The sequence below is a fragment of the Scyliorhinus canicula genome, chromosome 3 (assembly GCF_902713615.1).
Source record: "Scyliorhinus canicula chromosome 3, sScyCan1.1, whole genome shotgun sequence".
Classification (NCBI taxonomy): Eukaryota; Metazoa; Chordata; class Chondrichthyes; order Carcharhiniformes; family Scyliorhinidae; genus Scyliorhinus; species Scyliorhinus canicula.
In genome coordinates this window covers 156533350-156560567 of record NC_052148.1, presented here as the reverse complement: position 1 = coordinate 156560567, position 27218 = coordinate 156533350, and the positions used below count along the sequence as shown (strand labels likewise).

Below are 27218 nucleotides of genomic sequence, written 5' to 3'. Positions count from 1 at the left end.
GGGCCAATACTTTGGCCTTGGCCTCTCTGTTTGCCCGGCTTGAATCCTGCTTGAGTGGAGTTTGGCGATGCCACTTAGGGCATAGACATGATTGGGGGACGTGGCAAAATTTCTACGACCATCAGGGGGTCAGAAGAGGGTTTTACTCAAGGTGGAAGCCATTTATCGCTGCCTTTAAAGATTTATTTGTTGCCAGCAATTGGTGGGGATGGGGGCCGGGTGGATGTGGCTGTAGGTTTGGGGGGACAGGGGGTTCCGGGGTTATAAATAGTTAGTTTTCAAAAACAAAAAAATGACAAACTGTTTGTAATATATTTGAATTTTTTTATGTTTGTGAATTTTTTTGTATTGTTTGGAATATAATATATTTTTTAAAAAAATAATAGTATTAGATACAAAGAGGATTTGTTGTCAGAAAAAATAGCAAGTCTGAGAATTGGGAGTGGTTTAGAATTCAGCAAAGGAGGATCATGAGATTGATTAAGACGGGGAAAGTAGAGTATGAAAGTAAACTTGCAAGTAACATAAAAACAGACTGTTTCCATAAGTTGTAAGAAAAAGATTAGTGTAGAGAAATGTAGATCCCTTAGAGTTTGAAATGGTAATAGATAACAAGTGTCAGAGCAATTAAACAACCATGTTAGTTCTGTCTTCACAAAGGAAGACACAAATACTTTCACAGAACTGCTAGTGCACCAAGGGTCTAGTGAGAACGGGGAATTGAAGGAAATTAGTACAAGTAAAACAATGTGGAAAAAAATAATGGGAATTAATGGTGATAAATCCCCAGGGCTTCATAAGCTACATCTAGCAGAATAGATAAGGGAGAACCAGTGGGTGTGGTACATTTGGATTTTCAGAAAGTTTTTAATAAAAGTCCTACATGAGAGGTTGGTGTGCAAAATTAAAGTGCATTGGATTGGGGGTAATATATTGGCTTGGATTGAGAATTGGTTAGCAAACAGGAAACAGTACGAATTAATGGGTCTTTTTTGAAGTGACAGCCGGTGACGAGTTGGGTTCCAGCTACTCACAATATGCATCAATGATTTGGATGAGAGAACCAAATATTTAAAAATTTGCTGATGACACAAAAGTGGCAGGAATAAGTGGTGTGGAGGATGTTACGAGATTGCAAGGTGATTTAGATAAGTTGAGTGAGTGGGCAAACACATGGCATATGCAGTATAACGTGGATACATATGAAGTCATCCACTTCAGAAGGAGAAACAGAATGGCAGAGTATTATTTCAGTGATGGATTGGGAAATCTTGACATGCTAAGGGATCTAGGAGTCCTTGTACACCAGTCATTGAAAGCAAGCATGCAGGTGAATCAATCAATTAGGAATGCAAATGGAATGTTGGCCTTCATTTGGAACAGGATTTGAGTTCAGGAGCAAGGATGTCTGACTGCAGCTGTACTACCCCTGGAGTATTGTGCGTAGTTTTGGTCTCTTTATCTAAGAAAGAATATAGTTGCCATAGTCCCACTATTTAAGAAAGGCTGTAGGGATGAGCCAGGGAACTACAGGCCAGTGAGTCTCACGTCAGTGGTGGGGAAACTAATGGAGAAAATTCTGAAGGAGAGAATCTATCTCCACTTGGAGAGGCAAAGTTTGATCAGAAATAGTCAGCATGGATTTGTCAGAGAGAGGTCATGCCTCACAAATTTGATTGAATTTTTTGAGCATGTGACCAGTGTATAGCTGAGGGTAGGGCAGTTGATGTAGTTTATATGGATTTCAACAAAGCATTTGACAAGGTCCCACATGGAAGCCTTATAAAGAAGGCAAATGCACATGGGATACAGGGGAACTTGATAAAGTGGATTCAAAACTGGTTGAGCTGTAGGAAACCGAGGGTGATGACTGCTTTAGTGACTGGAAGCCAGTGTCCAGTGGCGTACCACAGGGATCTGTCCTGGGTCCCATATTATTTGTCATTTATATAAATGACTTAGATGACTATGTGGGGGATAGGGTCAGTAAGTTTGCAGATGACACAAAGATAGGCCGGGTGGTTAACAGTAAGGCTGAGAGTCTTGGGTTACCGGAAGATATAGACAGGATGGTCAAATGGGCAGAAAAGTGGCAGATGGAATTCAATGCTGAAACGTGTGAGGTGTTACACTTTGGAAGTAGCAATTTGACAAGAAATATTCAATGAATGGCACCACACTGGGAAGTCCTGAGGAAGAAAGACACCTTGGTGTGTTTGTAAATAGATCTCTGAAGGCAAAAGGGCAGGTTAATAGGGTGGTGAAAAAGGCATAAGGTACACTTGCCTTTATCAATCGTGTCATAGATTACGAAGGCAAGGAAATTGTGTTGGAGTTATATGGAACATTGGTGAGGCCACAGCTGGAGTACTGTGTGCAGTTCTGGTCGCCACATTATACCAAGGGTGTGATTGCACTGGAGTAGGTGCAGAGGCGTTTCACCAGGATGTTGCTTGGGATGGAACATTTAAGAGAGTTTGAATAGACTTGGGTTGTTTTCGCTGGAGCAGAGAAGACTGAGGGGGAACCTGATTGGCATGTACAAGATTGAGGGTTATGGACAGGGTGGATAGGGAACAGCTGTTCCCTTTAGTTGAAGGGTTGGTTATGAGGGGACACAAGTTCAAGGTGAGGGGCAGGAGGTTCAGGGGGGATTGGAGGAAAAATTTATTTTACCCAGAGGGTGGTGACGGTCTGGAACACACTGCCTGGGAGGATGGTAGAGGTGGGTTGCCTCCCCTTCTTTAAAAAGGTACCTTAATGAGCACTTGGCACATTTTAACATTCGAGGCTATGGGCCAAGTGCTGGCAAATGGGATTAGGATTGGCAGATCAGATGCCTTTCATGCAGCAGTGCAGACTCGATGGGTCAAAGGGCCTTTTCTACACTGTATTGTTCTGTGATTCTGTGATGTTAATGGAAGATTCATTTATTCCTTCTCTGGCAATTATGTCATCAGCTATTGGACCTACTGAATTATAATAGTGTATTCACTCTGTTATTCAAGTCTAATGCTATCATATCTCTTTAAAAAATTCTTCTCTGTAACACCCAATTTTGCGCCTGATCTGGCCCTTGCATCTGCGTTAATTGGCCTAGCAGTGCTGATTTACAGTCCATGACTGTTTTAGCACGGAGTGTACAACATTAATTGTTTTTTCTTCCCACACTTGTGGGGATTTGGCAGCTCTTGTTGAGGTTATGGATCTTTTAAACTTCAGCAATCCTGCAGAAGATCTTTTGAACATATTATTTTGGCCAGCTGGTTGCTATCCTGAGCTTTTAATTTTGTTTGCATGCTGTTTGATGAGACCATCAATTCACGCGACATGGTTGGAAGCGAACAGTGGTTTTAATCGTCTTAAAACAGAGCCTGCCTGTGACGAGATGAACTCTAGATGAACTGGCAGGCAGGCTCACAACAGCAACCTTTATACATCCGGTTAGGGGGAGGAGCCATGGGCGGAGCCAAGGGTGGAGCCCAGTACAAGCTCCTCATCTCCCCCTATGGGTAGAGCCGCGCAACTACACATGATCTAGTACAAGGTACAGGCTCAACACATGTTGTACAATAGTGTTGATTATTAGTGTTTATAATTCACCACACTGTTGCCATGTGTCAGGGTGCGAACTCTGACACATTCTTCAAGTGCACTCAATTAGTCTGCCAGTGCTGCCTGATATTTCACTGAATTGAAAGCTTATTTCAGCTTTTCCTTGGAGTTTACGCACTCTTTTGTGATCTGACTTTGTCTTTTGACTCGGCTTGTGATCGGTCCTGAAATGGACCTCAATATGCTCCAGTGGAGTCCTTTCACGCTGCACATTGGATATTTTTTCTGCCCCTCACACTCCATGCCTGCAATGGAGCTTATCGCCAGCTATGTACTTGAGGTCTTCAAGTTAGACGTACTTTTCTCAGGTTAGTCTGCAGTTTCTTTCTTTCTGCATTCTTCGGGATTTTGGAGTCCTTCACATTCTGCCAACATATTGTATGGTTTTATGTTGTCTCATGAAGAGATGTAGAGGCGTGTTGGGTCAAACACTGACTGTTTATTAATAACTCACAACTATATTCATGTATACGCGACATGGTTGGAGGAATTCGCGAGGAATTAGGGGCCTCACGGTAGCATGGTGGTTAGCATCAATGCTTCACAGCTCCAGGGTCCCAGGTTCGATTCCCGGCTGGGTCACTGTCTGTGTGGAGTCTGCACGTCCTCCCCGTGTGTGCGTGGGTTTCCTCCGGGTGCTCCGGTTTCCCCCCACAGTCCAAAGATGTGCGGGTTAGGTGGATTGGCCATGCTAAATTGCCCGTAGTGTAAGGTTAATGGGGGGATTGTTGGGTTACGGGTTACGTGGGTTTAAGTGGGGTGATCATTGCTCGGCACAACATCGAGGGCCGAAGGGCCTGTTCTGTGCTGTACTGTTCTATGTTCTATGTTCTATATACAGGATGCAGTCATCTTTATGATGGGTGCCACCTTCATGCCAACTCCTACCAGACTCAGCACGACACTCTTTTACTCCCATGTAACTCTCTACATATTCCCCAGCCCCACATTAACCCTTACAGTCGTAAATACCCTAATACTACAGATGCTGAGAGAATGTTTCCTCTCGTGGGGAATCTAGAACTAGGGGGTACAGCTTAAGACTGCAATGAAAAATTTCTTCTTTCAGAGGATTGTTAGCCTTTGGAATTCTCCTCCACAGAGAGGAGTGGAGACTGTGTCATTCAATATATACAAAGTAGAATTAGACAGATTTTTAATTTCAGAGTTAGGGCAGGGTGGAGGGAGGTAGCAGTAAGGTGGAGTTGAAGCCACAATCAGATCAGCCATGACCTTATTGAATGACAAGCCAAGCTGAAGGGGTTGAAATTTCTATTCCTGCTCATATCTTGTGTTTATTTTTAGTCCTTCGAGTTGCAATCTTATTGTTATTTTGTCCATGCAATGAAATAGCTAAAACTGGAACGATGTTAAGACAATTCATTTATATGTTTAGTTATCTTGCTTTCTATTTCAAACAAAATCCACTGTGAGGTTTATTGTTTTTGAAAGTGAACAAAAGTCCTTATGATCATAGAATTTACAGTGCAGAAGGAGGCCATTCGGCCCATCGAGTCTGAACCGGCTCTTGGAAAGAGCACCCTACCCAAGGTCAACATCCCCATCCTATCCCCATAACCCCATAACCCAACCCAACACTAAGGGCAATTTTGGACACTAAGGGCAATTTATCATGGCCAATCCACCTAACCTGCACATCTTTGGACTGTGGGAGGAAACCGGAGCACCCGGAGGAAACCCACGCACACACGGGAAGGATGTGCAGACTCCGCACAGAGAGTGACCCAAGCCGGAATCGAACCTGGGACCCTGGAGCTGTGAAGCGATTGTGCTATCCACAATGCTACCATGCTGCCCCAATGAGGGTGTAAGATAACGAAATACAAAAAGCAATTACTAAAGAGAGTTTGTTGTTTGTTTCCCTGGACACAACATCCAAATTTTCCCAAGACTTCAAATCGTAGGATACTCCTACGGTTTTTGAATTGAACTAGCCCTTGAGAATGACCTGAAATTGGAGAACTGAAATGATGCAGATAAAAAGCTTTGATAAGACCACAAAGTGTAACAGCAGAAATATTAGAGTTTTGCCTTCCAAGTTACATCCTTATGTTTCCACTAATGATTAGTATACATTAACAATGATTTTTAGAATATTTGATGTATTTTAGGAGTTTTTGTTGCTTTCTTGTAATACATGTTGATGTCACAGGTTTCTATGATTTCACTAAGTGTGTTTCACTGATTCTGGAAATGTAAAATAGAAAACTTTCTGCTAGAACGTGCTTTTATTTTTTGATTTTAATATGTTCTGCTTCAGTATTATTGCAATTAATTTTCCTTGTCCTGTCATGGCAGTCTTGGAGGTCGGGGATTGTGAAAATAGGGGGGTGTTGTGCCATTGCGGCTCCTCATGCATTCCCATTACCAGGGAACTTTCTCAAGAGCATACTGGGAATTGGATTGACTGCCAGCTTCCATGTATCATACAGCCAATTATGCCTATTAAGACCTCAATTAGAGGCAATTTTGTGGCATTGCCAACATTTTGTCACAGCACAGACAATAGAAATTATTTTGGGAAATGGCAGAGACATTGGCCAAAAATGTTGTGCCTGTCTTCCTAGCAGAAGACATAAGTTATATACCAGAAATTGAGGGTAACATAAGGGATAAAGAGAGTGAGGAAATTAAGGTTTTCAGCAAAGAAGTATTGGAGAAACTTGAAGGACAAAAATCTGACAAATCTCCAGGATCTGAAGGCCTACCTAGTTTTCCAAAAGATTTAGCTGCAGAGATGGTGGATGCACTAGTCGTTATTTTTCAGAATTCGCTATATTCTGGAACTATCCCAGCAGATCGGAAGTAAGCAAATGTAACACATTTTGCTAATCAAGAATGGAGGGGGAGAAAAAACAGCGAACTACAACCAGTTAGTCTGATGTCTGTCGGCAGGAAAGTGCTGGAATCTATTATTAAGGAAGTCTTCACATGACACCAAGGAAGTCTTAACAATGAACTTTAGAAAATCATAGTGTGATTAGGCAAACCCAACATGGTTTTATGAATGTAAAATTGTGTTTGATAAATTTATGAGAAATGTTGGAGATGTAGCTAGTAGGGTAGATAAAGGTGAACCAGTAGATGTAGCATACTTGGATTTCCAAAAAGCATTTGGTAAGATGCTACACAAAAGATTAATACCCCAGGTAAGGATTCATAGAATTGGGGTAGTTTATTAAGAAGGTTGATTAACAGACCGAAAGCAAAGAATAGGGATGAATGGGCCATTTCCATGTTGACAGGTTTTGACTAGTGGAGCGTGTTGCTCGTTCTGGGTGAGTATGCTTTACACTCAATTTGGCTCTGTTTTATTGCTTAGCTCTAGAGTCGCCAGGTATCGTTAAGATACCGCCACAAGTTTCAAGTTCAAGTTCAGACCAATAACTCGATACACCAGTTAGTAAGTTCAACCAAGACACGTTTATTATAATAGTTATCTACTACTTATGCATATAAAACTACAAGACTAGGCTAATCCTACCACTAACAGGCCAATACTTATCTGGAATAAGGGAACTGCCGGATCAGGGAACAATGGCCTCTTGCTTTGTCCTGGATCCGCAGGCTTCCAGTCGGTGTGGACTAAAGGGGTCAGGAGTGTCTACTCTCATAGCTTGCGTTGTATGACACTTACTTGATGGCGGCTGCTGACCAGGCCTCTCCTTCTCAAGGTTCTTCGAGAACTGCTAAGATGTTCTGCTGGGAGGGCCGGCTAAGAGAACGAATCAGTCCTGGGACCTGACTTTTATAGGTCCCAGGGGCTTTGCATCCTTCAGGGCGGACCCTCTATCAACCTGCAATCGATTGGGTCTCTTCCCAATTGATTGATTTGAATTTCCCCAATAACAGGCTGTTCCTCGATCACCGGGCGGTTCCTCACACCTTATTGGTGTCCTTTGTCTTAGACTCTACTGGCACTGGAATGTCTGGCCTTCCATAGAATGTTTAACTGTTGTGTCCATCGTGCCTGGGAATCACCGTAAATCGCTTCATTAATATGCGCAGCTTGTTAGTTACAATTCTGTCGAGTTTCTGTGGCAGCTAGAATACAGGGGATTCTGCAGACTGCTGGTTTCTTTGCCAATGTCCATTTTACCCTGCAATCTTTGCGTTCTTCCATTTTGTGTGAGAAAGTGGCCAACCCAGGTGGCTACACTCCCTCCTTGTGATCCTAACGCGAAAGCATGAAGGATCACCCAAGTATGGTGTCTCTGTTCCCTGACCTCAGCGAGTTCCATGGCCTCTGCACTTTCCTCAACTATGCAGAAAATTTTTAACCACAATCTCTATTTGGCGCTATGTCATAGGGGACATGCATTACCAAAATCACAACGGGAACATCTAACTATCCTTAAATAAACTACACTCACTTACATGCAATCATTCTAAACTTCCTATCAATACAAACTTACAGCAGTATTCATGGCACATTTCTCTAACTCGGCAGTCGAGCTCAGAGGTACAAACATTTAAAAGTTCCTTTTATTTACATGGCATGGCAACAATGAAAAGAAAATCCTTTATTTACATGGCATGGCAACAAAAAAAGAAAATCCTTTATTCACATTTCAAGGGGTTCAGGGGACTGAAAGTGGCCAAGCCAGGTGGCTACAAGCGCCACAAGGATCAGTACTGGGGTTTCATCTATTTACAATTTATATTAATGACATAGAAGAAGAGAGTAATATAGCTAAATTTGCTGATGATTCAAAGCTAGGTCATAGAATTTAAAGTGCAGAAGGAGGCCATTCGGCCCATCGAGTCTGCACCAGCCCTTGGAAAGAGCACCCAACCTAAGCCAACACCCCAACCCTATCCCCATAACCCATTAACCCCACCCCACCTTTTTAGACACTAAGGGCAATTTATTATGTCCAATCCAGCTAACCTGCACATCTTTGGACTATGGGAGGAAACCAGAGCACCCGGAAAAAACCCATACAGACACAGGAAGAATGTGCAAATTCTACACAGACAGTGACCCAAGCCGGGAATCGAACCTGGGACCACGGAGCTGTGAAGCAACTGTGCTAACCACTGTGATGCCGTGCCACCTGTGGCAAGGTAAATCGAATGGAGGACACAAAAGAGGCTACAAGAAATATAGGTTTTGTGAGTGAGCATCGGAAGTATAGTGTTAGGAAGTGTGGAGCTATTCACCTTGGTTGTAAGAATGAAAAAGTAGAATATCTTTTCAAAAGTGTGAAATTTGTAAACACTGATGGTCAGAGCGAACTTGGGTATTTCGTACAAGGTATACAGAAAGTTGGAAGTTAGAACGCAGGTACATCAAGCAATTAGGAAGGCAAATGCCACAGAATAAAAAAGTCTTGCTACAATTGTACAGGATTTTGGTGAGACCGAATCTTGCGCACTGTGTGCAGCTTGTCTCCATATTTAAGGAAGGATATATTTGCTTTAATACAATGAACATTCACCAGATTAATCCCTGGGATTAGACAGTTGTCCTATGATGAGAGGCTGAGTAAATAATGTCTATATACTCTGGAATTTAGAAAAATAGGAAATATTGAAACATGCAAGATTCTGAAGGGGATTGACAGTGTAGGGATCAGAAGGTTGTTTCCCCTGGCTGGGGAATCTAGAACACAGCCTCAGGGTATGAAGATGATCATTAAAAACTGAGATGAGGAGAATTTTTTTCACTCAAAGGTTGTGAATCTTTGGAACTCTCTAGCCCAGAGGATTGTGGATGTTCCATCAAAGGATGTGTTTAAGGCTCAAATAGACAGATATTTGATCTCTCAGGGAATCAAGGGATATGAGTGAGTGGGGCTGGAAAATGGAATTGAAGCCGCAGAGCAATCGTGATCATACTGAATGGTGGATCAGGCTAGCTAGGTAACACAGTCTAGTCTAGTCTATTTCCAATGTCCTTTGCAGAGCAGCTCCAAACCGTATGCGGAAAAGAGGCATTTTCCCTCTGGCAGACCAGGGGGTTTATCAGAGCCAAAAGCTCCGATTCCCAATGACTGAGCTGTGAGCTTCAAAGACCGCAATCACAACTTAGCCTAATCCATCCCTACGGACCTGCAACCCTAGATATATTTATTTATTCATTGTGGTATAGACCAGCAAAGGTGCCTCTAATGTTGAGATGCCGCCTGCCTCAGCAGAACTCACGTCTCCTGGTGTGGCTATCAAAGCTCCTCGACCGAACTATCTTCTTTCAAAAAAAAAATTTAGAATACCCAATTCATCTTTTCCAATTAAGGGGCAATTTAGCATGTCTAATCCACCTACCCTGCACATAGAACATAGAACATAGAACAGTACAGCACAGAACAGGCCCTTCGGCCCTCAATGTTGTGCCGAGCCATGATCACCCTACTCAAACCCACGTATCCACCCTATACCCGTAACCCAACAACCCCCCCCTTAACCTTACTTTTTTTTAAATTAGGACACTACGGGCAATTTAGCATGGCCAATCCACCTAACCCGCACATCTTTGGACTGTGGGAGGAAACCGGAGCACCCGGAGGAAACCCACGCACACAGGGGGAGAATGTGCAAACTCCACTCAGACAGTGACCCAGAGCCGGGATCGAACCTGGGACCTCGGCGTCATGAGACTGCAGTGCTAACCACTGCACCACCGTGCCCAACCGTCTTCAGCTGCTATAATAATTGCCTTCCCTCCATCATAAAGTCAAAAGTGGGGATGTTTGCTGATCATTCAACAGTATTCAGTTTCATTTATAATTCCTTCAATAATGGAGCGGCCCACGGTCACATGCAGCAAACTGAGTAATATTCAGGCTTGGTCTGATGTGTGGTCCGAATGTTAATTGCCACTTTTTAAAAAAAGTATTTTTATCAACAAATTTTCAACAGTTTACAGTTCACACTAACCCAACAACACCCCTGGCCCACCAAACCCAGCCCCTCCTCAACAGTCAACAGTAACCAACTCCCGAAAGTGCATGATGAACAAATCCCAACAATTGTAGAACCCCTCCTTCAACCCCTCCCTCAGCTCGACCTTTACCTTCTCCCTCCCGAGCTGACCTACCAACATATGCCCCGCTTTCTCCATGCACTCAAAGACAGCTCCCCTCACCCTTCTCAACTGACGCATCATATTCCCCGTGGACAATAGGTCAAACCACGCCTGCAACTCCTTCCTCTTTGCCAGGAGACCTGAGCCCTTGTGTACCTCCCGTCCAATTCCAAAATCTCTATCAGTCGTTGTCATTCCTCCCTCTCCTCCAAATCCACCTTAGTCTTCAACAAGATCACTTCCCCCCTCATCACCGCCTTCAGAGCCTTCCAGACCACCAACCGTCAGACCTCCTCCATGCAATTAAACCCCACATATTTCTCGATCACCTTCCCTATCTTGTCACAGAAGCTCCGGTCCGCCAATAACTCCACATCCATTCTCCACTCTGATCTCTGGGCTGCCCTTTTCTCCAAAACCACCAATCACCACACTCCTGTTCACTATCCAACCTTCATTCGATAGTGCAGTGATCCATGCCAGAGCCCTGCTCCTCTCCACCCCCTCCTCGGTAACCCAGCCCCATATAACCCAAAAAACCCACCTTCCTTATATCAAAGCACAATACAGAACCGCACGCATAAAAAAACAAAGAAAACCAAAACCCAACACATGTAAACAAAGCCCCCCATTTAAGAAACAGAGAAACAAAACCCCAATCAAATACAAAATCCTTCATAAGAAAAACACAATCCCCATCCCCACCACCCAAGTCCAAATCCCAACTCTCATCTCTACCCAGTCCTCCAGCCTTAATGAACGCTTCCGCCACCTCCACCTTTTCAAAATAAAAATCCCTTGAGGTGTGCGTCACTCTTAACTTCGCAGGGTGGACCACTTCAAATCTCACTCCGCTGCCATACAATGTTGCTTTCACTCATCCAAAGGGGGTCCGCCTTCTCGCCAGCACCTCTGTCAGGTCTTGGTATATTCGTATACCAACGCCTTCCCACTTCACATCTCGTCTCTGTTTCGCCCAGCTCCAGACCTTCTCCTTCGTGGAACCTGTGAAAGCAGACTATAACTGCCCTTGGTGGCTCATGCACTTTAGGCTTCGGCTTGAGTGATTAATGTATCCTGTCCAACTCATAGCGGGAAGAATCTTCCCCCTCCTCCATCAACTCCGCAAATATCTTCGCAAAGTCCTCGGTCGGCCTCGAGCCCTCTACCTCCTCAGGCAGGCCCACGTTTCTCAGATTTTGCCTCCTTGACCTAGTCACCAGGTCCTCATCTCAGATCCCTTTGTTGTCCTCCGCCACCCTCCACAGTGCCTCACCCATCGAGATGAACTGGTCGCTCTGTTTTGACAATGCCTCCTCCACCCCCTTCAACTTCTCTCTTTGTTCCTGCACCTCGACCGATGTCTTCGTCACTGATTACTGGGGAAATCGCCTCCTCCACCCACTCTTTCATCGCAGTCATCATTCCCTCCGAAGCACCTCCATATGCTTGGTAAACAGCCTCTCGAACTCCACCGACATCACCTTGGTCAGAGTTTCCATCTTGAGGGAAGTGGCCCCACCAACCAACCAGCCTCCGCTATCTTTCTTCCTGCAGGACTCAAAGCCTCACTTGACGGTGGACTTTTGCTCACCCCCTTCTTTCCAGCACCCTTCGTCTGAGTCTTCGACATTTCACGTCTTCCTTATAACTTCCCACACCAACTCTTTCACAAACTACTGCTGAAATCAGGCATAAAAGCCCAAAAGCCAGACTCTAGCAGGTGCCACCTAATGTGCATCCTGCACCTACATGTCGCCACCGGAAGTTCCCAGGCAAATTCAATGTTTGCATCAATTTGGAGAGAGCTAAAATACAAGAGCAGGGATGCACTGCTGAGGCTGTATAAGGCTCCATTTGGAGTCTTGTTAGCTGTTTTTGGCCCCATATCTAAGGAAGCATGTGCTGATCTTGGAGGGGTTCAGAGGAGGTTCACGAGAATGATCCCGTGAATGAAGGGCTTGTCATATGAGGACCGGTTGAAGACTCTGGGTCTGTAGTCGATGTAGTTTAGAAGGATGGAGGGAGGCGGGAGGGGGGGTGGGGTTCTTATTGAAACTACAGAATACTGAGAGGCCTTAATGGGGTGAACATAGAGAAGATGTCTCCACTAGTAGGAGGAGCTAGAACCTGATGGCACAGCCTCAGACTGAAGGGACGATCCTTTAATACTGAGATGAGGAGGAATTTATTCAGCCAGATGGTGATGAATCTGTGGAACTCTTTGCCGCAGAAGGCCGTGGAGGCCAAGTCACTGAGTATCTTTAAGACAGAGATAGGTAGGTTCTAGATTAACAAGGGGATCAGGGGTTTTGCGGAGAAGACAGGAGAATGGGGATGAGAAATATATCAGCCGTGATTAAATGGCAGAGCAGAATAGATGGGCCGAATAGCCTAATTCTGCTCCTCTATCGTCTGGTCTTTTAGAATTATGGGAAACTCCGTTGATGGCGGTGGGGTCATCCAATGATAGGCTGCCTCTGCTGCCGCAAAACAAGCCACGGTGAGGGGGTGGGGGTAGAATCCCACCCATTGTGGCTCTAAAAGGTCAGAAACTGGGAATACTACAGTGCATCATTCAGTTCTTGACTCCCCAAACCCTTTCCAGAAAGTATAAGTCAGGAGCATGATACAATATTCGCCATTTTCTTGGAAGAGGGCAGCTCCAACGACAATCAAGAAGCTCAACACCATCCAGATGTCAGCCTGCTTAGAGGAAGATAGTCCCACCGTCATAGAATCCCTACAATGCAGGAGGCCTTTTGGCCCATTGAGCCTGCACCAACCCTTTGAAAGAGCACCCTAACTGCCCTATCCCTGTAAACCCGTAACCCGGAAATCCCTGAACACTAAGGGATAATTTAGCATGGCTAATCAAACTAACCTGCACATCTTTGGACTCTGGGAGGAAACCGGAGAACCCGAAGGATACCCACACAGACATGGGGAAAATGTGCAAACTCCACACAGTCACCCAAGCCCAGAATTGAACCTAGGTCCTTGGCACTGTGCTAACCACTTGCCAGCCACCATGTCGCCCTGTCAATCACTTCCAAGTGACCAGTTTGCAATTATAGATGGGGTCCCTAGAATCAGATTACTTTTGTGCTCTCATGGCTGCAATTAAGTCATATCTTGAGGAAACTAGTGAAAATATGGATGGGAAAATTATTTGAATAACCTGAACCGATAAGACCAAACAATAAAACAACTAAAGCTAAACTACTAAAACTAAAACTAAGCAAAAAAATTGCTTGCTTTAGTTATTAAAATGGCTAAAGAGTTTTGCACAATTAGTTTATGAAAAAACAGTCCAATGTGTTGTTACACAGTTCCCGATCTGATATTATAACATGAATCCATTGCTGTCTTGTAAATTGGTTCCATTGTACTGTCTTCTGCTGCACTCCAGTGGAAAATATGTGAATTTCTGGAATATGGCTTTGCAATGACTGCAGGTGAATAAATCAGTAAAGTGCAGAATCAGCCCTCTGATTTGAGAATTTGATCAACACAGGATTATTTCTGTGTTTAAGATGATGATGCTACAAAGCTGGGAGACCAAAGGCAATTGTTACAGTAAATCAAGCCTATTGTCATACTTTTTCCTGTGGTTTATGCCACTTGAACATCAAAGAATCAGCAACTTGCATTAAGCATAAAAAACTGTCCCAAGATGTTTCACAGGAGCGTTATCCAATAGAATTTGACACTGAGCGACACACCAAACATTCCTCCAATTGTGGCCTCTTATGTACCTCCGAATTCCTTCACTCTCCCATTGTCTGCCTTAGTTGTACGGTGCCTGAGCGTTCCGAATTACATCCCTGTAACTCTTCACCTCTCCACTTTTATCTCCTCCTTTGTTGCTCCTTAAAATTTACCACTTTGATCTAAATCTTTGGTCATCTGTTTTAACTTCACGTAATATAAGCACAAACATTATGGATGAACAGAATTTTGTTTGGGTTGGGGTTACAGACAGCAGGAATTTGGATCAGCTCAAGTTTATAGAGGATGGAAAATGGAAGGTCAGCCAAGAGGATGGGAATTGTGGATTCTGGGGACAACAAAAGCATGAGATTAAGTAGATGAAGGAAGATGATTCAGGCTTAGAAATAGGTGGTCTTGGAGGTGCAACAAACATAGTGCCTGAGTGTGGTGATCCACCACTGTATATATGTGTGTGCCTGTACTAGGGGATGTACAGCAGTACCTGTATTACAGGTTTGGCGGTAGCCCCTGCCGGCTAGCTCCGCTCACAGGGAGCAGTATAAATATGTATGAGATCTCCTGAGCTGCCATTCTACCAGCTGCAGTCGAAGGACAAACATCTCACGGTAATAAAGCCTCTCTTGTACCGATACGAGTCTTTAAGTGCAATTGATAGCGCATCAATTTATTACCGTGAGATTTTCCACATCATGGACATCAGAATAAAACCCGATTGCTTGCAGCTGGATCCGCAATCGCCAAACGCCAGAAAAGACTTTAATCACTGGCTGGCTTGCTTCGAGGCCTGCATCACCTCAGCGGACCACACAGTCGGAGGCTCAGAAAATTCAAATCCTCTACTCAAGATTGAGCTCCAGCGGGTTCCCGCTGATACAGGACGCGTAGAACTACGTACGCGCCATGGAACTTGTCAAAGAAAATTACGTCCAGTCGACGAACACTCTGTTTGCGAGGCATGTACTCGCCACTCGCGTCCAACTGCCGGGTGAGTCGATTGAGGACTTCTGGCGGGCCCTTATCCCTCTAGTACGGGACTGCGAGTGCCAGGCCATCACGGCCACGGAACATTCCAATCTCCTCATGCGGGATGCATTTGTGACGGGGATTGCATCTGACCCCATCCGGCAACGACTGCTGGAAGAGGCCGCGCTCGATCTAGCGGCGACAAAGACTTTAGCGCTCTCCATGACGGTCACCTCCCATAACGTGCAGTCCTACCCTGCCCGCCGCGCGGCCCACCCATCCTACCCCTTGTGGACCCCGCAATCGACCCCCCCTGACTGGGGCCGCTTCCGCGCAATATGCCTGCGCTGCTCGCCACACTGCGTACTCTGGGGGTCCCCGCTGCTACGTCTGTGGCCAAAAGAAGCACCCCCGCCAGCGCTGCCCGGCCACGCCGCAACCTGTAAATCCTGTGGCAAGAAAGGCCACTTTGCAGCGGTTTGTCAGGCCCGCGCAGTTGCCGCTATCGCGCCCGACCTCTCCCCCTTTCCTCAACCGATCGCGCAATGGGCGCTGCCGTCCTCTGCTCCCGGGGCCACGTATGACCAGTGGGCACCGCCATCTTCTCCTCCCAGGTCCACGTGCAGCCCGTGGGCGCTGCCATCTTGCGCCGCCCCTCAACATGCGCTGCATGGGGGCCGCCATATTTTCCCCCACAGGTACTTCGGACACCGCCATTTTGTCCTCCCCTCGGGACTGGACCACGGGACCCGGGTCGCTGCCGCTCCTCGTCTGACTCTACGGACGATCGCCCGCTACTCGCATCCATGACGCTCGACCAATGCCGTCCTCACAACCGCTTCAACGACGGTGCTCCTCAACGGCCACGTGACCTACTGCCTACTTGACTCCGGGAGCACCGATACCTTCATCCACCGGACACGGTAAGGCGCTGCTCTCTCGCGGTCCACCCTGCCAACCAGTGTATCTCCCTGGCCTCTGGATTCCACTCTGTCCCGATCCGGGGTTTCTGTCTGGTCAACCTCACCGTACAAGGCGTTGAATTCAGCAGTTTCCGCCTGTACGTTCTCCCCAACCTGAGCGACACTTTTACTGGGCCTGGATTTCTAATGTAACCTCCAGAGCCTCACCCTCAAATTCGGCGGACCCCTACCCCCATTCACCGTTTGCGGCCTCACGACCATCAAGATTGACCCTCCCTCCCTCTTTGCCAATCTGACTGCAGATTGCAAGCCCGTCGCCACCAGGAGCAGACGGCACAGCACCCAGGACAAGACCTTCATCAGGTCCGAAGTCCAGTGGCTGCTTCGGGAGTGTATTATCGAGGCCAGCAACAGCCCCGGGAGAGCCCAAGTGGTGATGGTTAAAACCGGGGAGAAACACAGGATGGTCGTGGACTACAGCCAGACCATCAGTCGGTACACGCAGCTCGACGCGTACCCCCTCCCTCGCATATCTGATATGGTCAATCAGATTGCGCAGTACCGGGTCTTCTCAACGATTGACCTGAAATCCGCCTACCACCAGCTCCCCATCCGTAAATCGGACCGTCCCTACACTGCCTTCGAGGCGGACGGTCGCCTCTATCAATTTCTTAGGGTTCCCTTCGGCGTCACTAACGGGGTCTCGGTATTTCAAAGAGAAATGGACCGAATGGTTGACCGGTACGGACTGCGGGCCACGTTTCCGTACTTAGACAATGTCACCATCTGCGGCCACGACCAGCAGGACCATGACGCCAACCTTGCCAAATTTCTCCACACTGCATCTCTCCTCAACCTCACTTATAACAAGGAGAAGTGTGTATTCAGCACAGACCGCTTAGCCATCCTTGGCTATGTAGTCCAAACGGACTCCTGGGGCCCGATCCCGACCGCATGCGCCTCCTCATGGAGCTCCCCCTCCTCCACTGCCCCAAGGCTCTCAAACAATGCCTGGGGTTCTTTTCTTACAACGCCCAGTGGGTCCCACAATACGCGGACAAGGCCCGCCCACTGATCCAGTCCATGCAATTTCCCCTCACGGCCGAGGCGCAACAGGCTTTCGCCCGTATTCGCTCAGATATAGCCAAGGCTGGGATGCACGCAGTAGACGAGACACTGCCCTTCCAAGTAGAGAGCGACGCTTCAGATGTCGCCCTTGCCGCCACTCTAAACCAGGCAGGCAGACCCGTGGCATTCTTTTCCCGTACCCTCCATGCGTCCGAAATTCGACATTCATCTGTTGAAAAGGAGGCCCAGGCAATCATTGAGGTGGTGCGGCACTGATGGCATTACCTGGCCGGCAGGAGGTTCACTCTCCTCACTGACCAACGGTCGGTAGCCTTCATGTTTAACAACACGCAGCGGGGCAAGATCAAAAACGATAAATTCTTGCGGTGGAGAATCGAGCTCTACACCTATAATTACGAGATCTTACGAGATCTTGTATCGCCCCGGCAAGCTCAACGAGCCCCCAGACGTCCTCTCCCAAGGTACATGTGCCAGCGCACAAGTGAACCAGCTCCGTGCCCTGTACGATAGCCTTTGCCATCCGGGGGTCACTCGGTTGTACCACTTAGTCAAAGCCCGCAATCTGCCCTACTCCGTCGAGGAGGTACAGACAGTCACCAGAGACTGCCAGGTCTGTGCGGAGTGCAAGCCGCACTTCTACCGGCCAGACTGCGCGCGCCTGGTGAAAACGTCCCGCCCCTTTGAACGCCTCAGCGTGGATTTCAAAGGGCCCCTCCCCTCCACTGACCGCAACACCTATATCCTTAGTGTGGTAGATGAATTTTCTAGGTTCCCCTTCGCCATCCCATGCCCGGATATGACGTCTGCCACCGTCAACAAGGCCCTGGATTCCATTTTTGCCCTGTTCGGTTTCCCCGACTACATCCACAGTGACAGGGGATCCTCATTCATGAGCGATGAGCTGCGTCAGTTCCTGCTCAGCAGGGGTATCGCCTTCAGCAGGACGACCAGCTACAACCCCCGCGGAAACGGGCAGGTTGAGAGGGAGAACGGGATGGTTTGGAGGACCGTCCAGCTGGCCCTACGGTCCAGGAACCTCCCAGCCGCTCGCTGGCAGCAGGTCTTCCCGGATGCACTCCACTCCATTCGGTTACTGCTGTGCACCGCGACTAACAACACACCCCATGAACGTGTTTTTACCTTCCCTAGGAAGTCTACATCCGGGGTGTCGCTCCCGACTTGGCTCACAGCTCCAGGGCTGGTCCTACTGCGTAGGCATGTCAGACTCCACAAGGCGGACCCTCTGGTGGGCAGGGTACACCTGCTCCGCGCAAACCCCCAGTATGCCTATGTGGAGTTCCCCGACGGCCGCCAGGACACAGTCTCGCTCAGGGACCTGGCTCCATCGGGTGCCGATCCCACTCCAACACACCTCCCCACCCACGCGCCACCCTCCCCTCCCCCAGCGCTCCCAGCATCAGCCCCACCAGGTCCATCCCTCGTTCCCCTGCCCACACTTGAGGACATGGAAGATTTTGGCACGCTCCCGGAGTCGTCCAGCCACTGGCCAGCACCAACACCGCCAGCACCGATGCCGTCGACGCCACCTGTACAGACGTCGCCACCACTGCTGCGCCGCTCGCAATGAACCGTCAGACCACCGGTCAGAATCAACCTCTGACGGGCACCGGGTTGCAAGATGGACACTTAATTTTTTTTCCCTCCCCTCTGTAAATAATTCACGGATTATGTATATAGTTCCACGTCACCCCCGCCGGACTCATTTTTAACAGCGGGTGAATGTGGTGATCCACCACTGTATATATGTGTGTGCCTGTTTTAGGGGATGTACAGCAGTACCTGTATTACAGGTTTGTCGGTAGCTCCTGCCGGCTAGCTCCGCCCACAGGGAGCAGTATAAATATGTATGAGATCTCCTGAGCAGCCATTCTACCAGCTGCAGTCGAAGGACAAACATCTCACGGTAATAAATCCTCTCTTGTACCGATTTGAGTCTTTAAGTACAATTGATAGCACATCACTGAGTAATCTTTTTGCTACAACAAAAAAAACCCAGAATATTAGGCAAATTGTCAGGATTTATAGTTCTAATATGTTTCCTATTGTCAGCATATGTCCATACCTTCTGTATCACAAACTTATCAAGGGCTAAAATGTTTTAGAATATTAAGAAGCAAAGGTAAAACTAAAACCATATTTCCTTGGGGTTTTGATGTTCAGTTATAAGGTAAATACAGAAGAAAGAATAAGGAGTCAAGGAAAGAAACTGAGAGAGATTTGACAAATAAAAGAAAATGACTGAGTAAAAGAAACTGATTAAAAACAGGGAGAAATCGAGAGTTCAGCTCAGAGAGAGTTTAGATGTTTTATGATAAATTAACTCAGAAGGTGATTTTGGAAAATGTATCATTCTGCTATTTGGGATAAAGTAAAAGGGATATCTGCCATGGAATTGGTAGGAATAGAAGAACATACCCAGCACTGAGAGGTGTTAAAGTATCTGGCATAGTTATAGAACATGTAAAGGAACGTTTTAACATTGAACTCCTGGGTAAGGCCTGCTAGGCCAAACATGTAACTGAAAATCAATATTATGGCAAACATTTTTACAGATTCTGATTTTGGTACTCGCGCTTCACATGTGAATCCAGGTTTTCTTTCCTTGGAGTTTCATGGCTGACTGGGTTTTAAGAAGCACCTGGTAGGGACCTTCCCTACCACTTGGCCCCTAATGACTCACGCTGTAGTTTCCGACACCTGTTGGAAAGCAGAACTGACTGCATTTGTTAAGTTTTGGCAATAACTGAGTAAAGCATCACTCATCAGACGACAGTCTGCCTTTCTTAAGTCAATAGTTCCTGGCAGGGACATGGGCCCGCCAGTGATAACCTCAAATGGGCTTAGGCCTGTGGTTCTGTTTGGGGTTGCTCAGATACTACACAAAACTAGTGGCAAGGTTTGAATCCAATTCATGCCTTCTTGGTTGTATTTGGACAAACGTTCTTTTAAAGTCTGGTTCATGCGTTCCATTTAGAACATAGAACATAGAACGATACAGCGCAGTACAGGCCCTTCGGCCATCAATGTTGCACCGACATGGGAAGTCCAAAAACTAAAGGCCATCTAACCTACACTATGCCATTATCATCCATATGCTTATCCAATAAACTTTTAAATGCCCACAATGTTGGCGAGTTCACTACTGTTGCAGGTAGGGCATTCCACGGCCTCACCACTCTTTGCGTAAAAAAACCCACCTCTGACCTCTGTCCTATATCTATTACCCCTCAATTTAAGGCTATGTCCCCTCGTGCTAGCCACCTCCATCCGCGGGAGAAGGCTCTCACTGTCCACCCTATCTAACCCTCTGATCATTTTGTATGCCTCTATTAAGTCACCTCTTAACCTTCTTCTCTCTAACGAAAACAACCTCAAGTCCATCAGCCTTTCCTCATAAGATTTTCCCTCCATACCAGGCAACATCCTGGTAAATCTCCTCTGCACCCGCTCCAAAGCTTCCACGTCCTTCCTATAATGAGGCGACCAGAACTGTACGCAATACTCCAAATGCGGCCGTACTAGAGTTTTGTACAACTGCAACATGACCTCATGGCTCCGGAACTCAATCCCTCTACCAATAAAGGCCAACACACCATAGGCCTTCTTCACAACCCTATCAACCTGGGTGGCAACTTTCAGGGATCTATGTACATGGACACCGAGATCACTCTGCTCATCCACACTACCAAGAATTTTACCATTAGCCAAATATTCCGCATTCCTGTTATTCTTTCCAAAGTGAATCACCTCACACTTCTCCACATTAAACTCCATTTGCCACCTCTCAGCCCAGCTCTGCAGCTTATCTATGTCTCTCTGTAACCTGCAACATCCTTCCGCACTGTCTACAACTCCACCGACTTTAGTGTCGTCTGCAAATTTACTCACCCATCCTTCTGCGCCCTCCTCTAGGTCATTTATAAAAATGACAAACAGCAACGGCCCCAGAACAGATCCTTGTGGTACGCCACCCGTAACTGAACTCCATTCTGAACATTTCCCATCAACCACCACTCTCTGTCTTCTTTCAACTAGCCAATTTCTGATCCACATCTCTAAATCACCCTCAATCCCCAGCCTCCGTATTTTCTGCAATAGCCGAACGTGGGGAACCTTATCAAACGCTTTACTGAAATCCATATACACCACATCAACTGCTCTACCCTCGTCTACCTGTTCAGTCACCTTCTCAAAGAACACGATAAGGTTTGTGAGGCATGACCTACCCTTCACAAAACCATGCTGACTATCCCTAATCATATTATTCCTATCTAGATGATTATAAATTGTATCTTTTATAATCCTCTCCAAGACTTTACCCACAACAGACGTTAGGCTCACCGGCCTATAGTTACCGGGGTTATCTCTACTCCCCTTGAACAAAGGGACCACATTTGCTATCCTCCAGTCCTCTGGCACTATTCCTGTAGCCAATGATGACATAAAAATCAAAGCCAAAGGCTCAGCAATCTCTTCCCTGGCTTCCCAGAGAATCCTAGGATAAATCCCATCAGGACTTATCTATTTTCACCTTGTCCATAATTGCCAACACTTCTTCCCTACGCACCTCAATGCCATCTATTCTAATAGCCTGGGTCTCAGCATTCTCCTCCACAACATTATCTTTTTCCTGAGTGAATACTGACGAAAAGTATTCATTTAGTATCTCGCTTATCTCCTCAGCCTCCACACACAACTTCCCACCACTGTCCTTGACTGGCCCTACTCTTACCCTAGTCATTCTTTTATTCCTGACATACCTATAGAAAGCTTTTGGGTTTTCCTTGATCCTACCTGCCAATCATTTGTCCTGATGATTCTGGATGATGAGTCAGTGTAGATTCCAATCAATGTCCAGTAACCTGCACACCTCCTGGCAAACATCACCTGTAAAGTGGGTTCCATTGTCTGAGTCAATGCTAGCTGGTACTCCCCATTTGGGAATATAGTCTTTGCATAGGACTTTGGCTGTATAGGTGGCTGCAGCCCTCATAGCTGGAACAGCCTCGGTTACTTCCTGTAGAAACCAACTATTTTCTGATACACCTGATAGGTAAAAGATAACTATTTCGCGTAAATATTAAGCCCCAGTCTCGGAAAGCGGGAGCAAAGATGATGGATTTACGGGGCTTGCACGGCGGAAGTAACGATGAGGTGCTTCCAAAACTGCTGATGTTGGTTCCATGTTTAATAGGCCACAGTCCTTTTTGTCCTTTGCCCAAATTGGGTGGTGCTCTAGTTGGCTCTTTTTGAAATGTCTGATGAACCATGTGACTTTTCCATTCTCAAAATTAAGAGAATTTATTTGGGCTAGTATATCCATGCCCAGAAGGGACTGAGTTACTGGTCTATCCAGATGGAGGCCATTAGTTCATGTATGCCAAATTGAAGCAACCTGGGCTCTGTTTCTTGAAGGGTTAATGGATCACCTTCTGCTGCATAAGCTCCAATCACTTGTCTTTTTAAGGGAAACAAGTCAGCCAATTTTTGGGCAAGACAAGTCAATTCAGCTCCAGTGTGAAGAGGAAATTCTATTTGCTGGCCTCCCACTCTCAATGATACATAGTTCATCCTTTCTATTCTCAATTAAAGCGTATAACGCTATGTGAATGGACTCACTGAGAGTGGGATACGTTTTTGCTGCGTCGAGCAACGCCCTCTTGTGTCGTGGGGCTAATCTGGTGACCCTGTCGACAAAAGCGTCATCGTCATCGAGTTCGTCTTTACGAGGTGTAAATGGGCGGGGCTTATGTTGGCCTCTGTACGAATCCTTGTGAAATGTGTTTTGAGGCGGATTCCTGTAGTGTGAGTCACGGGGCGGGTCTCGGTTGTATGATTCAGGGGGTGGTCTCGGTAGGATGAGTCCCAATTGTAATCCTGTCCTTTGTCCCCCTGTATTCTGAAACAGCATGATTTTGTCCAATGGCCGCCTTTACCACAAAAATGACATTTTTCCATGTTCCTGGAATCATTTATCGGAGCAAGAACAGGGGCCGGGGTTGGTGTTACCAGAGGAGGAGGAGCAGTAATTTCTGCTGGGGTTGCTGCACTACTTGCAGTGGCTGCTGCTTTGGGCTGAGGGCTAGGATGGAGAGCTTGGATTTTAACTTCCAAGCCACAGTCCAGTTGAATGCATCGTTCTATGAAGGTCCTGAAGGTAGTACCCACTATTTCCCATTCAGGAAAAACCACTTTTAGGGCATTAGACACTTAAGGTCTCAAACCAGTGACAAAAGTGGTTTTGAATGATCCTAGGTTACTTGTATCCCAAATTCTCTCTCCTTCCTGGAGTTCCATTCCAGAAAGCTCCTTCCAAACTGTTCGAAACCTTTCCTCATTGTCTGTAAGATCATCCAAATGCTTTTGAACAGAGGATGTTATTTTACCCCGATCAGTTTTAGGTGGGTTGAATCTTAATAGCCACTCTTTAATTGCCTGCCATCCCACTTCCAGATTTTAAAAATCATTGCCCAGGGCTGTCCGAACTTCTTTCAAGAGGATTTGACTATCGCGGGCATTAACCATCACAGACAGAATCTGTACACTATCTAACAGATGGAGACCGTAAATATTCTGTAAGCGCTGTAGCTGTTCCCAGGTGTCTAACCCCCCCCCCCCCCCTTTTTTTAGGGTACGGGAGTTCTTTGGACCATCGATCAATTTTATCGGGGTCTGCTGGGTCATGGACCCAATGTCGGGCAAATTGAGATTTAGTGATTGTTACATAGTTTTTGGTTGTTTCTGTTGCTTCACCTTAACCCGTTTGGTATGTAATGGGGCGAGTTGTAATGTTCCAGTCCTGCCACTAGGTCATTATTTGCGTCACTGTCATCGTCCGAGTTAACTAGTTTCCTTTGTTCAGCGCCTCATGTAGTGATAACAATCTCGGACCCTGCTAAAGCTGCCCCGGGAGGCCTTTGAATCGGGGTTAGCTGGGTGTTTTGGCTGAGCACACTTGCAAGGCAGGCGGGTGTGGGGACTAGCTGATGTTGAGCGTTCGTGGGGACAAGGGCTATTGAACCCAGAATTTACATGGGGTTTTGTTGGCCGGACCACATCTGTGGAATCTCTCTCAGTGGATTCATAGTCGTCATGTCAGCAGCGGCTGGCGTGATGCCATAGGATTTAATTTGGTCGGCATGGGCGGACTAGGTGTAAGTATAGTCGGGGTCTGAATTAATCCTGACTCCACCTGTGGCGGAATTGTTTGGGCTGGAGAATTGAGAAATAGCTGACGGTTTGCCAGCGTCAGAGCCGCCAATTTTTCTCTCAACAATCTGTTATGACTCATTATGTCATCCATTTTAGTCTCCAGAGTATAAGTCTCTTTAAGTAACTGGGTATTTTCCTTTTGTAGCCCAGCATTTTGGGAATGCAATTCATCAATTTGTGATAGTAATTGTTGAACTCTGGAGTCCGAGTCGGTTAATAAGATTTTAGTTTTTTTGTGTTCTCTCAATAGGGTTTCTAATTGTTCAAGCTCAGGTTTTATTTCTGCAATCGCTCACAGACTGCCTGGACTTGATCTTTGGCAGTTTTAAGTTCGCGATCATGGTTTGTGTTGTCTGCTGTCGCCTACGGAGCTGTCCCATTACCGCAAGAAACCATATAACAGGCTGAAGGACCATTCGGGTAGTTTTCCCCCAAACTCTCTTTATATTTTCAAGGGACCATTTGCCCTTGGGAATGTTGTATGTTAATTCAATTGCCGTATTTGCATCGGACAAATCAAACTACTGATTAATAGAAGATTTAAGATCTCCGAACATATCATCAGTAGACATGTCTGGTGGAGCTCAGCCGCCCTTAGAGGTTGTAGGGAGTTCTGCTTAACCCTTGGAAGCAGTGGGGACATTTGTAGAAGTACTCCGGTCGCATTTTGGACTATCGTCCCCCATAACTCTTCTGAAAAGGTTTCTGACCCAGGCTGCAAATCGTGGACTCTATAAGTCGTAGGTCGTAATTCGTATACTTGTAGCGCCGTACCATATACGAAATTACACCGATATAAAACGTCTGATAATAGATTTGCATCCTCACCCAATTGTACAGTCTTCTTTTAAGGTTCTTTTGTTGGTAGGGGGAAGTTTCGCACGCCGTTGCGGCTTAAGACTTTTAATGAGGTTAAGATGATTTCTTACCTCAGTCCCGCCGATCTTCGGATCGAAGTCAAAGCTCGGTGTTCCGGTCTGTGATTCTGCCTTTGGGTCTCGTCGATAACGATTTGGTATCTTGTACTCTTGTCTACGGCACAGTCTTCGGTCCACCTTCTCCCTCCTTTCTTCCCACAGCACCAGTTGCCAGTTGGCGTGGAGCTGCTCTCAACCCCAGTTGATGGATCTCTATGTCTATTCGGAATCCTGGATATGCGTTATCCCTTCTTAGTTCCAAATAACAGAAATTCAGGCTGTGTTTTTTTGGCAAAGTTACGTTGAACTTTATTGTCAGCTTTTAATGTCTACTGGTAAAGTCTTGGTTACAATACAAACTTAGGTCAGATTGATTTGCTTTAGCGAATACAGTGGTTGAGTTTAAAATACAACTTGTGGTAATACTTCAAATCATAATACACCGTATAAAATTATGGATTGATTTTAAACAAGAGGCAAAATAGCGATAGCAAAGGCAGCAGCAATACATAGGTTTCAGAAAGTGATAGATTGATTCCAGAATGAATGAATCTATCCTGACAATTCATTTTTAAGAAAATCATTATCTTAAAGTTTTGCCTTCTTTACAGCTGTGATTGGCTTTAACTAATTTATAATTCTTTCAATTCGGCCAAACTGTCTGGCTGTCAATTTGAGATAAATGTTTTGGTGTGATTCTGTAATTTTCCATACCCTGGCTTGCCAATTATGCCTCTAACATTAATTAGATTAACAGTTTTAGAAAAGTCATTATGACCCTGACTGACTGTTACCATGGAAACGGATCTGTCCAGGCCTGGGAAGGCATCTGCATACAATGGAGTCTTTTGTCACTGGCCTTGGATTCTGGCTAGTCTCGAATAACTTGCAAAATGTGAAAATTTAAAGTCTTATCTGATTAGTTCCCAGCTAGTCAGCTTTTCTTCGCTCTCATGGTTAATATGATTTAGTCAATTACTCTTAATGATTTCTCAATTAAACCTTTTATCTATCTCATAATAGCTAACCAGAAAATCTGATTTCTATCACCCTGTCACCTGAACCAGATTTTTACATTGTTTCCTTATGCACAAGTGCACCAGCTCTCAAAAAATATTTAAAATGCAAATCATGCGCAACCTCTCTGTTTGCAAATGTGCAAAAGCTCCGAGGCCTGTTTGGAGTTGAAGTTCCAGATCTCTGCACTCTTCAACAAGGTGTGTTTGGGTTTCAGAACAGAATCAAAACGCTTCACCAGTTTTTGCTGGGCAGAAAGTTCACGCTCGAACCAATTAATAAATCCCTCATAGCTATCCTAGGACCAATGTCTGCACCACCGACAATGGCAGTGGCAAGGATGCAGCAGTCAACAGCACTTCTTCCACAGTATGATTACAATGCTGAATATTACAGTTTGAAATAGAATGCCATTGCTGAAGCACTGTCTCATTTGCTGCATGAGGATTCAGATGTAGGTTGTGAAGGTGCAATGCTCATAATAGGAGCAACTGAAATGGTAGCTGGAAGAATCAATGGACAGAAATGTAATCTTTTTTTATACCTATTTTTATTATAATTTTTAGCAATTTATGTACAAAACATACAATAACACAGAATAACAATTAGACAGTAAGAATCGCCTCCCCCACCTTTCCCTGCAACAGTCTAACTTTGTTGGCTGTTGGGGGAGGTGTC

The 27218-nt window shown here is 45.9% G+C and overlaps 2 protein-coding genes across 3 annotated transcripts in view; one reads left to right on the top strand and one right to left on the bottom strand.

Moving 5' to 3' along the window:
- Positions 1-27218, bottom strand: part of LOC119963039 (protein FAM184B-like) — a 595873-nt gene that overhangs the window by 566965 nt on the left and 1690 nt on the right. The window lies entirely within an intron of this gene.
- ncapg (non-SMC condensin I complex, subunit G) overlaps positions 23405-27218 on the top strand; it is a 111741-nt gene continuing 107927 nt past the window's right edge. Inside the window, exon 1 of one of the 2 annotated variants that reach the window (XM_038791536.1) lies at positions 23405-23551. The gene's annotated coding sequence lies outside the window, so the exon portion shown is untranslated. Of the gene's footprint in view, positions 23552-24329; positions 24549-27218 lie in introns of those variants that run through there. The other variant, XM_038791535.1, reaches the window with a different exon arrangement.